Here is a 14,196-nt window from a genome sequence, read left to right as displayed (position 1 = left end):
ATTTTCCAGAATGACCACCTCAGGGACTGAAGAGATAAGGTCTGAAGTCTTTTCTCTAAATTTACTGCAGGCAGTAAACATTGATTAGCTCACCTTTGCTTAGGTCAAAATGTGTAGTGTACAGATATTTTGAAGGGAGAGAATTATAAAAAAGAGAGAAACTAGTTTTTCACTAAGACATGCTTCCAACAACAAGAAACATTGCCACAAATGGTGATTTCTATTTTCCTATCTGCCTATTGAGTAGGTCAGTGTGGGACCTTAAATTTGTTTCATGATATGTGAATTTCAACTCTTATTAGACTTGCAGAGGGAATCTCAGCTCTAATAGTGTATGATCCCAAGAATAGCCATACCAAATTTAATTAATACTCAAGAAAACGTTCCCATTCATCACATTATAGGTACGATTTGTTACTTTGTAACAATTTTGTGTTTATTGCCTCACTTTTATATCCATTGCAAATGTATAGTAACAAACTATTGGCTTAATTCAGCATACATTACTCAGTAGAAATTGAATGTAATTTGCTTATATAAGGGAATTAAGCCAGTTAAAAATTGTGTGGCTTTACCGTTAACAATCTTTAGTGTGATGTTAAAATGCTTAATTACTTCATACGTTGAATCCAACGAATTAAAGTAAAAACCCCCTTAATTGTTCCTGTTCCTTATCAAGTTATATGTATTATAACCAGAACTAGATCTGTAAAAGAGAACTGTCAAAATTCTAAAGACAAAAATTTGTTCTCATTTAACTTTTTGCAAAGTAAGGATAACTTTTCTTCAGGTCTGAAGAGCCAGGCAATCCATCTGGGAAGCTCTCCTGAGCAGGCTTGATGAAATAATTTAAGTTAACCTTGTTTGGCAGGCAGTGCCGTCTGTTCTGTGGTAGCACTACTTGGCTGAGAAGGTGGGCCAGAGGTGATTTTCTCCTCTTAAAATATAAACAAAGCATGACTTATTTCTGTATGCTTTGCGAACATCATATGCCATGCAATATTTTGCTTACAACATGAACTTTTTGAGGACCTGAAGTGGAAAATTTGAAAACATGGTAATTATTGCCAGCCAAGGAACCCTGCCAAGCTTTAGGGGATACCAATGGTCCTGACCAGGCAGAAGACACTGTACAAAAGTAAATCTTCAAGGTAAAGTTCACAGATAGTGGAGAGAAACATGAAGATGGGTTGAATAATAATCTAGTCCTGCTTTCAGACATTAGAGAAAGGGACTTTGGAAGAAGAGAGCCCTGGGGATACACACAAAAAATCACCCGTGGGGATCTCTAAACATAATTTAGGGTGAGCCAATTCCTGATTATACTTCTAAGGAATATTTGTTCATAAAAGGTTTAACTTAACTAAACTAATTGAGGGATGTGATGGAATTACACCGGGAAGCTGTGAACTATCCTATCGTTGAGAGTTGCCAAGGCAACTCAGAAGGATTGAATTGGGTATCTATGGGGTAGGTTTTTAAAATGAGACCTGGAGGAGGGAGAGAAGGGGAAGGACCAGAAAGAACAAACAGCTGGTATTAAACAGTAGCTGAAGGCAAAAGAACTGGTAGGCTCCCCTTGTAAACAGAGCTGATTGGGCCCTGTTGCTCATGCTGAGCCTTTGGGATTTATACATGAAAGGAATTTAGCAAGTCACTGGTAGGTCTTGTGTATATTCTGGACCACACGATATGCAAAAGCAGGGCTGCATATCCAGTGAGATAAGGCATTTGGACTCTATTTTATTATTGTTGATTGTACACATCTCCATTTGTTTTCAACCATTTTCCATGTGTGTTCATAAGAATACTGAATTTGGAATAGACAAAATGAGAATTCTAGAAGCTGATCCATATGTAAACCAAGCAAGGCGATAAAAGATAATTTGATAAATGTATTGTGCTTTACCTAGCCCCAAAAAGTTAAAACCAAAATGTTTTACTGTGGCAGACTAAATCTTTAGCCTCTAAGAATTTTCTTTCTTTAAATTTGCACTGCCAAATACAAACATGCTTTACCAAAACTGCCATCTTCTCCCCGATACCCTCAGGGCCATGGTGCTTTTTGTATGGGAGTTGTATTATGTTGAGCATTTTTTTCCTGAAGTTTGAACCTAAGTCAATTAAAAATAAAGTTCACTTCTTTTAACATAGAACATTATTTGTGATTATTTTAAAAATCCAATCAATTTTCTTCAGGCTTATTTTAAAAACAGCCTCTTAAAAGTATGTATAAAATGTTAATTAACTGCTGTCCAAGGATACCTATTCATAGCCTTTGTCAAATAATTAGATTTTAAACAGCTGATCCTAAAAAGCACACAGACAAACACAGAAAAATTGATGCTGGGCTGAAGATGTGGCCTCTTTGTCAATATCTCCCTGTTCTGAACTCACCTATACCAATTTGGTGATACATAATGCATGAATTCTTTTGAGAAGATATATCAACAGTATCAGTGGATGAAATTTTGAGCTGAGTGAACACTACTCATGTTCCCTCAATCCAGCATTGTGCTGGTAATGTTAAACAACCGGCTCTGAAAATGTGTGTGTGTGAGATACAGGTTTATTATACATTTTACTGATGTAAAAGATGTGAAGCATGCAATTTACAAATAATCAAATATTACAACATTCATTATGTAAATTCCATATGCCCAGTTGATTGTCATGGAATATCTCACCAATTTGAGTCAAACAAATATCTGCAGCTAACCTATGATTATAATTGATGAATAAGTAGGAGCTACATGAATATTAGTTAATTTTTTTGTTGGTGTTAATGAGGAAGATGAAAGTAGAACTTTAAAGACACATTGGAACTTGATTTTATCAACAATGACATAAGCAACTTTGCTGAATCAGATGAGTTTTTGAATATTGGAAGAATTCCTCAGTTTTTTTGTAATATTTATAATGTAATGACTGTAGACATGACATGCTCTTAAGTTTAATCTGCATTATTATTTTCTGCAACACTTTCTTAATACAATCAATACAACTAAATCACACCCTGATTTGTAGAAAGTAACTGATAGAGATGTGGATAACAGAAACACTTGTGGTAGCTCCCTTTGAAGAACAGTCTTCCTAATTAGAAGGCTAGTGGGCCACACCATAGACTACTTACTCCTGAATAAAATGTTTGCAGCCTTAGGGCTGTTGCATAAGCCAAACAGTACATACATAATATTGCACTCTATATGTTAAAGTATTTTAATGTGCATTATAGCTATTGTAACACTGCTCTTTGATATCACTAAGATTTATTGGTTGTCGTGTCAACATGTCTGTAATTAATTACACACAAATAATGAGGTATAAGCTCTCAGTATATAAGAAGTGAAGCCCTAGGGACCACATAGAGTAATACAAAAGTAGTACATACTTTCACACAAAAAATAAAATAAAACAATATAAAAGCATATAAAATTAAAAAATGTGAAAGTTAATACCCCCTTGCCTACTACTTTAATCCTATTTTTTAGCTAACTTCTTTTTTTTTTTTTTGAGACAGGGTCCTGCTTTGTTGCCCAGGCTGGAGTGCAGTGGCATGATCTTAGTTCACTGCAACCTCTGCCTCTGGTGTTCAAGCTATCCTCCCACTTCAATCTCCTGAGTAGCTAGGACTACAGGCATGTGTCAACCTACCTGGATAATTTTTGAATTTTTGGTAGAGATGGGGTTTCGTCACATTGCCCAGACTAGTTTTGAACTCCTGGCCTCAGTGATCTGCCTGCCTCGGGCTCCCAAAGTGCTGGAATTACAGGCATGAGCAACTGCTCCTGACCAGTTAAGCATTCTTGATAGTTGGAATGTATCCTTTAAATTTTTCTGCACACATAATTATTTTTTGAGATCGTGTTATAAAATGCTTTACTTATTTTTAGTAAGATAACATTCTACTTTTTTTATTCTTTCCTTTTTTTTTTTTGAGATGAAGTCTCGCTCTGTCACCCAGGTTGGAGTGTAATGGCGTGATCTCGGCTCACTGCAACCTCTGCCTTCCGGGTTCAAGTGATTCTCCTGCCTCAGGCTCCTGAGGAGCGGGGATTACAGGCAGGCGCCATCACGCCCAGCTAATTTTTGTATTTTAGTAGAGACGGGGTTGACCACCATGTTGGTCAGGCTGGTCTCGAACTCCTGAGCTCATGATCTGCCTGCCTCGGCCTCCCAAAATGTTGGGATTACAGGCATGAGCCACCGTGCCTGGCCCTATTTTTTATTTTTAAAAGGATACGTTTATAAATACTATTCTGCAACTTTTTTTTCTATACTTAATATATTCTTCTTGGTCAGTACATATTGTTCCACTTCATATTTTGTAAGAGTTGCAAAGCATTCTATAGCAAGAATTTACCACTCATTGTAATCATTCCCATACTAAGAGAAGTTTAGAATTTTTTTCAAGTTTTTCACCATTTTATATGCTTTTTTATTTTTCAATGAAAATAGCAGTAAATATCCTTTCATATGTATCTTTTTACAGCATATGAATTTCTGTAGGAGATAGAATCCTAGAAACAAAATTTTCAGGCTTCTTCAATCATTGATCATATATATTCATTTATTTTGCAATTATTGAAATCATTCTGGCTTTAATTCTAGTTCTGTATACAAATATTTGCCAATACACCATCCCCAGCTAGTTACCAAATAAACTTCAAGGGTTCTCCATCTTTTGAGGTCATAGAGTTCCGCATTATTTTGTAGTTGAATATTCTGTGGTTCAAAAGTTTTTGTTCTGGAATTAACATTTGCTACAAATGCTTTTATTAATGAATTATCTGATGATTCATTTTAAGAAACAAGTTATTTTATATATCATGTTTATTGTTAACAAATGAGAGTGGATGGAATTCTTATTTTTTGGGTCTATTAACACAACTCCAGAATGAGATTGTCAATGTCTCACTTATTTGAGTAAAAGAATATATATCCTTAAGATATACTTGCTATTAAAGTGAGACAAACATTTAAAATTGTTCAAGTAGCAGAGATTGTTGTCCACAGGTTAGAATCTGTAAAAGTGACTAGCTGAGCTATGATAGGGTATACTATTCTGGTGGCAACTTTCAGAGCTGTAACACAATAGGGGATTATTAAGCCATTCAAAATTGAAGCTACTGCTGGAATCTGGGACAGGCAGATTCTTGAGTCTTAGCAATTTTAAAAGGTCTAAATGCATGGAGGTCTTGTCAGTTTTCTTTTATAAAACATTTATATCACATATATAATATACTTCTTTCTGTTAGGTATATCAATGTTGTATCTGCAATTGAGCTAAGTGATTTGCAACATAAACTTGCTTCACATATATTCATTGGTGTTATTCAATGAGCTTAATTATCTGTTTTAATTTGTTTTGATGCATTTGAGCCTTTCTTTTCTACCACCTTGAAATACTCAGATTATTTAAATGCACTTATGTAGAAAATGCAATCCGTATTGGGTGAGCAAGATGGTGTGTGTGTGTGTGTGTGTGTGTGTATGAAGCTATTGTTTCTACTCAAATTGGTGACTTAAAAATATGGAGATGTTATGATATCTGAGAAGAAAATAAAACGCTTTAAGTACACTCTCTTGAGAAACGGGCTGGAGTATGGACACCCAGCACTGTATGAAATATTCACTGAGGAGGCCGGGCACGGTGGCTCACGCCTGTAATCCCAGCACTATGGGAGGCCAAGGTGGGTGGATCACGAGGTCAGGAGATCGAGACCATCCTGGCTAACACGGTGAAACCCCGTCTCTACTAAAAATACAAAAAAATTAGCCGGGCGTGGTGGCTGGTGCCTGTAGCCCCAGCTACTTGGGAGGCTGAGGCAGGAGAATGGTGTGAACCGGGGAGGTGGAGCTTGCAGTGAGCTGAGATCATGCCACTGCACTCCAGCCTGGGCGACTGAGCGAGACGCCATCTCAAAAAAAAAAAAATAAATAAAATAAAAATTAAAAAAAAAAAATAAATAAATTCACTGAGGAGAGAGCCTGATAAGGATAAACAGAAATAACTTAAAGAATTCTAGAAATAAAAATTTCAGGATCCCTCAATCACTGATGGTTTGTTTTTTAATTTTGAAATAATCCTAGTTTTAATTCTTGGTAAAAAACTTCTCAAGTTTTTCATTAGAGGACAAAGCATTGGTTATAGAGTCTGAATGGGGCCTTACCAACCTTATAAATTTTTTCTGTCACTTTTTGGCTTGAGAGGAACAAAGAGCTAAATTCATTAGCTGCTTCTCTTTCCACAGCTGGGTAAGCTCAAATTTCTGAACTGTAGGCCTTACACTGTATTGTCAGTACAGACATTAACACAAATCACTTCCGCTTTCACTGAGCTGGAAAGTCTACAGATCCAAACAAAGGGTTATCACAAAATTATGATGTAGGAAGATCAGGGTAATTTCTCATCTTTACTGAAAGGTCATCAGTATTTGATTTACAAGAGCAACAGTTTAGAAAAAGCAGTAACACAAAAAGTTCCTGAAGTAAGTTTTCTTGCTGTTTAAAACACTTTATCCTTTGTGATAAAAATCATTTTAGTGTTTAATTTTAAGGACAATAGACTGGAGATTTTATAAAGACCATGAGAATATCTGCTTTGCTCCCAAGATCTCCAGGGCCTGGTACAAAGTAGGTGCAAGATAAATACTGCTGAATGAATGAATGATGGAATAACTAACCGCATTTTCCAGGCGTAAAGCGTTGTAAAATTGTTTGTCATTGAGGTTGGCAGTCTCTAGAATGGCTCTAATGATCCCTGCCTCCAGGTGTTCATGCCCTTTTGTAATCTCTTAAGTACAGGCTGGATCTAGTGACTTTCTTCTAGTGCACAGAGTACAGCAAATGGGATGGAATGTCTCTTCTGAGATTAGGTTACAGAAAAAATTGTGATTTCTATCTTGTGTGACCATTCTTATCCCCCAAGCCCTCATTCTGGAGGAAGCAAGCTGGCATGTCATGAGTCCTGTGAAGAGGCCCATGCAGAAGAGAGCTGATGTCTCTGGCCAACAGCCACATGATTGGGCTGAGAAGTGGAGGTTTCCCCAGGTGAGCCCTGAGATGGCTGCAGACCTGGCCAACACCTTGATGTGTGATATTGTGGCTTCATGGGAGACCCTGAGTCGAAGGCACCAAGCTGTTACATGTGGTCTCCTGTCCCACAATAAATTATGGGATAATAAATGTCGGTTTTCAGCCACCATGTTTTGGGGGGTATTTTGTTACACAGCAATAGATAACCAATGTAGTTGAATTACTTCTTGGACTAAATTCATTAGTTATAAAAGCTCCTTCTAACTACATAACCCCTGAGTAACACATAGTTTGTTGAGACATAAGCCTTCCATTTCAACCTTATTTCAAATGGCCGTATCTTCTAAAACTAAGTTACTTTACTCAAATAAATATTCATTTTGAGTTACTTAGTCATTAAGAAGTATAAGCATGTTGATAGTCTTTTTACTGTTATATGAACAGTAAACATTACATTCAGATCACTGAGTACTATACTTACTTAGACACTTATTATCTTCAAGGAACTATGCCCACACATTCAGATATAGTCCCATGCAGAGCACTGTGGTGAAACTTGTGGTCGGTGGTATCAGACAGCCTGGATTTGATGCCAGCTGAGTTATTCGTTATAAATAACTTAATACATTTGGGCAAGCCACTTGTCTGGCATTAGTTTTGTCATTTACAAGGGAAAGGGAATTGTAAAAATAAAAGACGTTTTATATATAAAGAGTAGTCCATACAGGAGATGAGATGCATGTTCAGATAATAAACAATCTACAATTTCACTTTTCATAGAGTTTGCTCAGGGAAGTTCCTTTTTCCCTGGTCTTTTCAATTATATAATGTCCTCTGAATGACATTAGTACATTTCTGTATTCATGGAATAAGTGGACAACCTATCAACACCAGTGCTCCTTTACAATTTTTTTAAAAAGTTATCACAGTTATACATGCACATAGTTTAGAGTTGTCCTGTTGAATAAGGTAGCCTTAGACTTATGTAGCTACTGAGTGCTTGAAATGTGGCTAATCCTAATTGAGATGTGCTGCAAGTATAAAATACACCCTGGATTTCAGACTTAGTATGAAAAAAATAGATCTCTTTAATAATGATTACTTTTGAAAATGATGGTGTATTTGGTTAAATAAATTATATTAAATAAAATACATGGATAGACCAGATGCGGTGGCTCATGCCTGTAATCCTAGCACTTTGGGAGGCCGAGGCAGGTGGGTCATGAGGTCAGGAGTTTGAGAACAGCCTGGCCAACATAGTGAAACCCCGTCTCTACTAAAAATACAAAAAATCATCCAGGTATGGTGGCGCCTGCCTGTAATCCCAGTTCCTCAGGAGACTGAGGCAGGAGAATCACTTGAACCCGGGAGGCGGAGGTTGCAGTGAGCCGAGATTGTGCCATTGCACTCCAGCCTGGGCAAGAGTGTGAGACTCTATCTCAAAAAAAAAAAAAAAAAAAAGATATATTTGGTTAAATAAGATGTATCAAAATTAATTTCACAGCCGGGCATGGTGGCTCATGCCTGTAATCCCAGCACTTTGAGGGGCTGAGGTGGGTGGATCACGTGAGGGCAGGAGTTCGAGACTAGCCTGGCCAACATGGTGAATCCATGTCTCCGCTAAAAATACAAAAATTACCTGGGAATGGTTGCAGGCACCTGTAATCCCAGCTACTCAGGAGGCTGAGACAGGAGAATCACTTGAACCCGTGAGGTGCAGGCTGCAGTGAGCCAAGATGTTGCCATTGCATTCCAGCCTGGCAACAAGAGCAAAACTCCATCTCAAAAAAAAAAAAAAAAAAAAAAAAATAGTTTCAGTAGCTTTTTTTTTTTAACTTTTCCTTAAATGTGAGTACTAGAAAATTTACACTTAAAATGTGGTACCAGTTTGTTCAGAAAAACAAGAGTACATTTTTTCTCCATGGCCTCTGCATCTTCAGTCTTTGCATGCATTTTCACCCCTTTTAAGTGATTTATTTTGTTGGTAATTGTAGCATTTTCTCTAAATAACATACTCTGTCATAACTTTTTGATTTTTCAGCCTCAGGCATTATCATTTGATGGCACATTCGGTCACTGCTCTGTCATCTCTCAGTCCCCAAGGATTATTTTTTATCCCATCATAGCAGTTGCATCATTATGACTTACGGGGGCCCCATTCACAATTGGGGCCAGTGGGGAAACATGATTAATTCCTTTTTCTGTACAACTTTTTGTTTCCTTGCCTTCTTTCATTTCATTTGCTGTGTTTTCTATGTACTTACAATTAATACAGTCCCAAATGCTTTGCCAGTTTTCTACCTCTCTTCTTGAGATGTCAGATGTGTCTGGCATTCTTCTGGTTTCATCTTTCACAGAAGTCCCTCCCAGAGCCATCAAACCTACTCAGAACCACACCGGGTGTTCTTTTTATCAGGTGTACAGTTACCATCTGGGAATCTTTCTCTGCACCATCCCTGGGATTCCCCTTCTCAGACTCCTCTGTAGGATCATTTCAACTTTATACCAGAACTTCTTCTTTCTTGGCTTATTTCTTCTTTTCAGTGGAGTACATTTTCCAAAAGTTGTCAAGAAAAGTGAGCATAGGAGGTACATTTTTTGAGATGTGCATGTCTGAGAATGCTTCCTACTGGCTGGGATGGTTTGGTTGTATAGAAGTCTGCAGAATTTTCCTTTTGAATTTTGAAAACCTTCCTTAAAATTTCTTACCATTCATGCTGCTACTGAGAAACCTGAAGTTATTATGATTATAATTTTTTTTCTGTACCTTGTGGCTATTTTTTTCCTTTCTCTGGAAGCTTTTGTGATTGTCATTTTGTCCCCGTGTTTAGTAATTTCACTATGATGTATGTTGGTTTGGGTCTCTCTGAATCTAATGACTCCAGGATCTGAAGTCTTTGTCTGCTTTTGTTGTTTGCTGATTGCTGACTCTTACTTCTCTCTCTCTCTTTCTTTGTGTGTGTGTGTGTGAGAGAGAGAGCATGTGTGTTAGTAATTATGTAATCTTAATTTTTTAAATTCTAAATAGGAATTTTGTGATGACAGGGTTAAGAGGGAATCAATATTTACTGCTGCTATGGTGCTGGTGACAGTCCATCTTTATCCACTCCTTAATAAGGTTTCTTCTTGGGGAATTTTGGGATAACACACGTGTGAATTCAGGCTTGAATGGGCTAATTTGTCCTTGCTAAATTCCAGTGGTATTTTCCACTGGATAAAACATAGAGATTAGACAGTTTTCTTTTTAATCTACCATTGCTAAAAGGGTTTTCTTGTAGGCCATCCTGTTTTATACAGATAGAACCAGCAAAGTCCTAGTTTTATTTGGAGTGGTTCAGATCTTTTATCTTGCCCTGCACAGGTGCCTAAGGCTTCGGGCCATCTGCATGAAACCCACAGATGGCTTCATGCTATGCTGCATACTGTTTTCTCGTACCTTCTGAGGTTTTCTGCTATTTTGTTTTGTTTTGTTTTGTTTTGCTCTTGACAATCCTGAAGTTTAAAAACTACTAGCGTTGCGGTCTTTCTGCTCCTTAGCTCAGCTAGGTCCAAGTTCTTGTCTCACAACCAGGAAGAATTAGGCACACAGACACCAGAGAGTGAGTGGAACAGAATTTATTAAGTGAAAGGAAAGCTCTCAGCAAAGAGGGGATGCGGGGGTCGGGTGGTGCTTCCCCTACCCGAAGGCGGGAAATTTCTCCTGTTTGGCTGGGTCTGGGGCCTCTTCTATACTCAAAATGGGGAGTGCATGCTGATTGGGAAGTATGTAAAAAAGTTTAAGGCAAAGACACCATTCAAAGATGGGCACGATAGTACAGAAAACCAATTAGGAAAGGGTAGGTATATGTAAAATAGGTGAAGGGTGGGGATCAATCAGAGGAAAGCAAGCCAAATGGGAAGACAAGTTCTCAATCCAGTCAAGGATTTAACTTGCAGCTTGTCTTTCAGGTTTTAAATGGCCTTGGGCTTGGAGGTAGAGTTTCACTGGGGAGCCACCCCTATCTGCCTAGGCATTTGGCTGCCTCCTGCCACTCTCACCAGTTAATCGATTTAAATCTATACTACGTTGCATTTCTAACTTTACAGATGAGACATTTTAGGATTTTTAATCTATTATGATAACACTAGAAACAGAAATATAAGGCACTTTAAAAACTATGAATTATTTTATCATATAATGTGTATAATGTAAAGCATAATATACCTAAAATTCGTCCCCCACCAACCAGCTTAAGAAACAGAACACTTTCAATATGTTCGATGCTCCCTATTTGCCTTCCGTAATTATACTGCCCTTTCTACCCAGAAGATCTCAGTTATTATGCATTTTGTGATATCATTTTCTTGTTTTCCTTAGTAATTTCACCAAGTGTGTGAGTATTCCTTAAAAATAATGTTTACTTTTGCATGTCTTCATATTTTACATAAAAATCATACTGCTGCAATTTATCTTCAACTTGCTTTCTTTTATTTGCTGAAGATTGTAAGATCCTATAAAAAGCTTTTTAGTTTCTCAAAAAAACCTATTATTCATGAAATTGTCATGTCACTGAATAAACACCATAAAACAAATCATTACTAGAGGGCTTGGGAATTTCTATGCCTTCTTTTTATTGGAAATAAAAATTTACTAGAAAAGCTGAATACTGACTATCTTCCAAATTAGAAAAAAAGTCATGATTACATGGAAAGAAATGCATGTTGTTCTGTTGTGGCAGCAGTTTTCCATTGTATTTTTATTCTTCTTTCTACAAATCCAATGCCAACCACACAATTCCAAATGAATTAAGAATGTTTAACTTAGTTGTTACGGATTATAAAACTAAGCAGGAATGTAAGTAACTTAAGCTTTCCCTTTATTTTTATACACAGGCACACACAAAATTTTAACTTGTTAGGAACTTTGAACTGGATGGCATTTGTTGACTTTCTGTTGATCCATTCAGCTTCAAACAGACTTATTCATCTAACATTTTCTCCCTTTTTGTTTACTTCTGTTTTTTAGGGAAGGCTGGAAATACTTCTTAAAGAATTATACATCTATCAAGTTTCCCCTTTTCTCCCTAGTCTGTTTTCAGATATCTGAGAGTTAATTTCTGGGATGGTAAGAGCCAAATGCAGAGAATAAAATAACAACGGAGACAAAAATAAGAGAAAGTAAAAGGGCATGCTAAATCCTTTCCCCCACCCCCACCATAGGGAAACTGCCATGCCTTTTTCAAGTATATAAATGCTTTTTTCAGGCTACTGTCTACCTGCCACTCATTAGACGAGGTGAAGGGAGTTTTATGAAAAACAGACTAGATCATAATACACAGTCTGCCTTAAACAATGTGTGAACTCAACAAATGTTTTGCTTTAAGTAAATTTCAAGTTTCTATTCAGATTTTCACTTGAATTGCCTCTTAAACATATACTCCGTAATCTAAATTCTGTAATATACATATTGAAACATAGCTTATACTTCTAACATTTAATAGAGGTTCTATCATTGTAGAACTTCTTTTATTATCAAATTTAGCCATAAATATTTCTTGTGGAGTCGTATTTTCAATATTTAGAAGTTACAGTATTTTCCTATGGAAGTTAGCATCTTGACAATTCTCTAAAACACTTAGTATGTATATTGTTACTTCTAAAACACTTAGTATGTGTATCATCCAGCACTACTATATATTACCATCTGTTTTTCTGTGTTTTCTTCATTCGTGTATGCTTTCTCTTCTCAACCAAATACTCAGTTTCCACTGCTTTCTAATTTTTATGCATTCTCCCCTTTCACTAAAACATTATTGGCCACCCTGTCATCCAAGAAACCTTTCTTGAGCATCTACCATATGCCAGGAATTGTTTTGAGGGCTCAGGATATAGGATAAGAAAGACAAATACTCTGCTCTTGGATAACTCATAGTGGAGAGGCAGGCAATAAAGAAGATATTAAACAAAAAAGAATGAGATGATTTCTTATAGTAATTGGTGCCATAACAAAGAAATAAAAGAAGGTGATACGAAGCACGGTGTCCAGGATGTAAGAGCCTTCTTTACCTTTTCTTAAGAAAAATTACGGCCGGGCGCAGTGGCTCAGGCCTGTAATCCCAGCACTTTGGGAGGCCGAGACGGGCAGATCACGAGGTCAGGTATCGAGACCATCCTGGCTAACACGGTGAAACCCCGTCTCTACTAAAAATACAAAAATTAGCCGGGCGCGGTAGCGGGCGCCTCTAGTCCCGGCTACACGGGAAGGCGGAGGCAGGAGAATGGCGTGAACCCGGGAGGCGGAGCTTGCAGTGAGCTGAGATCCGGCCACTGTGCTCCAGCCTGGGCGACAGAGCAAGACTCCGTCTCAAAAAAAAAAAAAAAAAAATTACTGCATGTTTCTTTAATACCATACTGCTCTACTGACTATCAGCCACTAAAAGTGATTGAATTCTTTAGGGATGTGTCAATCTATCATTGCTTGTCTTAGTATTTACTAGTGATTAGGGTCCAGACTCTGAAAAGTTACATGTTAACATGAGGATTATTGTTCAGTAGAAATACCAGTGGGTTCTATCTGGCAGAAAAGATCACGTCCAATTTTATAGCTTTATTGTCTTATAGGATATAACTAGTTTTATCTCTAATATAGCAAATTTATTTCAGTACACCTTTCCGGAATGATACATAAACATCTGTTTCTTAATTTTTTCTTGGAAAAAGGAAAACTATCTTTCTGGTTCCCTTATTGATGAATGAAATAAATCTAATATTCATTCAGCCATTAGTTATGATAGTCATGATTTTAACTTTTTGAAAATTATAACTTACCAGAGGAGGAAAGATAAAATTTTTCTAAGAGAATATTTAAAGCCAAATATAAATGACAAGGAGACAGCCATGTGAAGAACTGGGAACTGAGTGCTCTAGGCAGACAGAATAGGATCTTTAAAAACCTAAATCAGGAGTGAGGGTGGAGTGTTGACCTGTACTAAGAGCAGAGGGAAGGGCCGGGCGCGGTGGCTCACGCCTGTAACCCCAGCACTCTGGGAGGCTGAGGAGGGCGGGTCACGAGGTCAGGAGATTGAGATCATCCTGGCAAACATGGTGAAATGCCGTGTCTACTAAAAAAAAAATACAAAAAATTAGCCGGGCTTGGTGGCGGGCGCCTGTAGTCCCAGC

The sequence above is a fragment of the Theropithecus gelada genome, chromosome 2, assembly GCF_003255815.1.
Source record: "Theropithecus gelada isolate Dixy chromosome 2, Tgel_1.0, whole genome shotgun sequence".
NCBI classification, from domain to species: Eukaryota; Metazoa; Chordata; class Mammalia; order Primates; family Cercopithecidae; genus Theropithecus; species Theropithecus gelada.
This window is presented reverse-complemented; position numbering follows the sequence as displayed.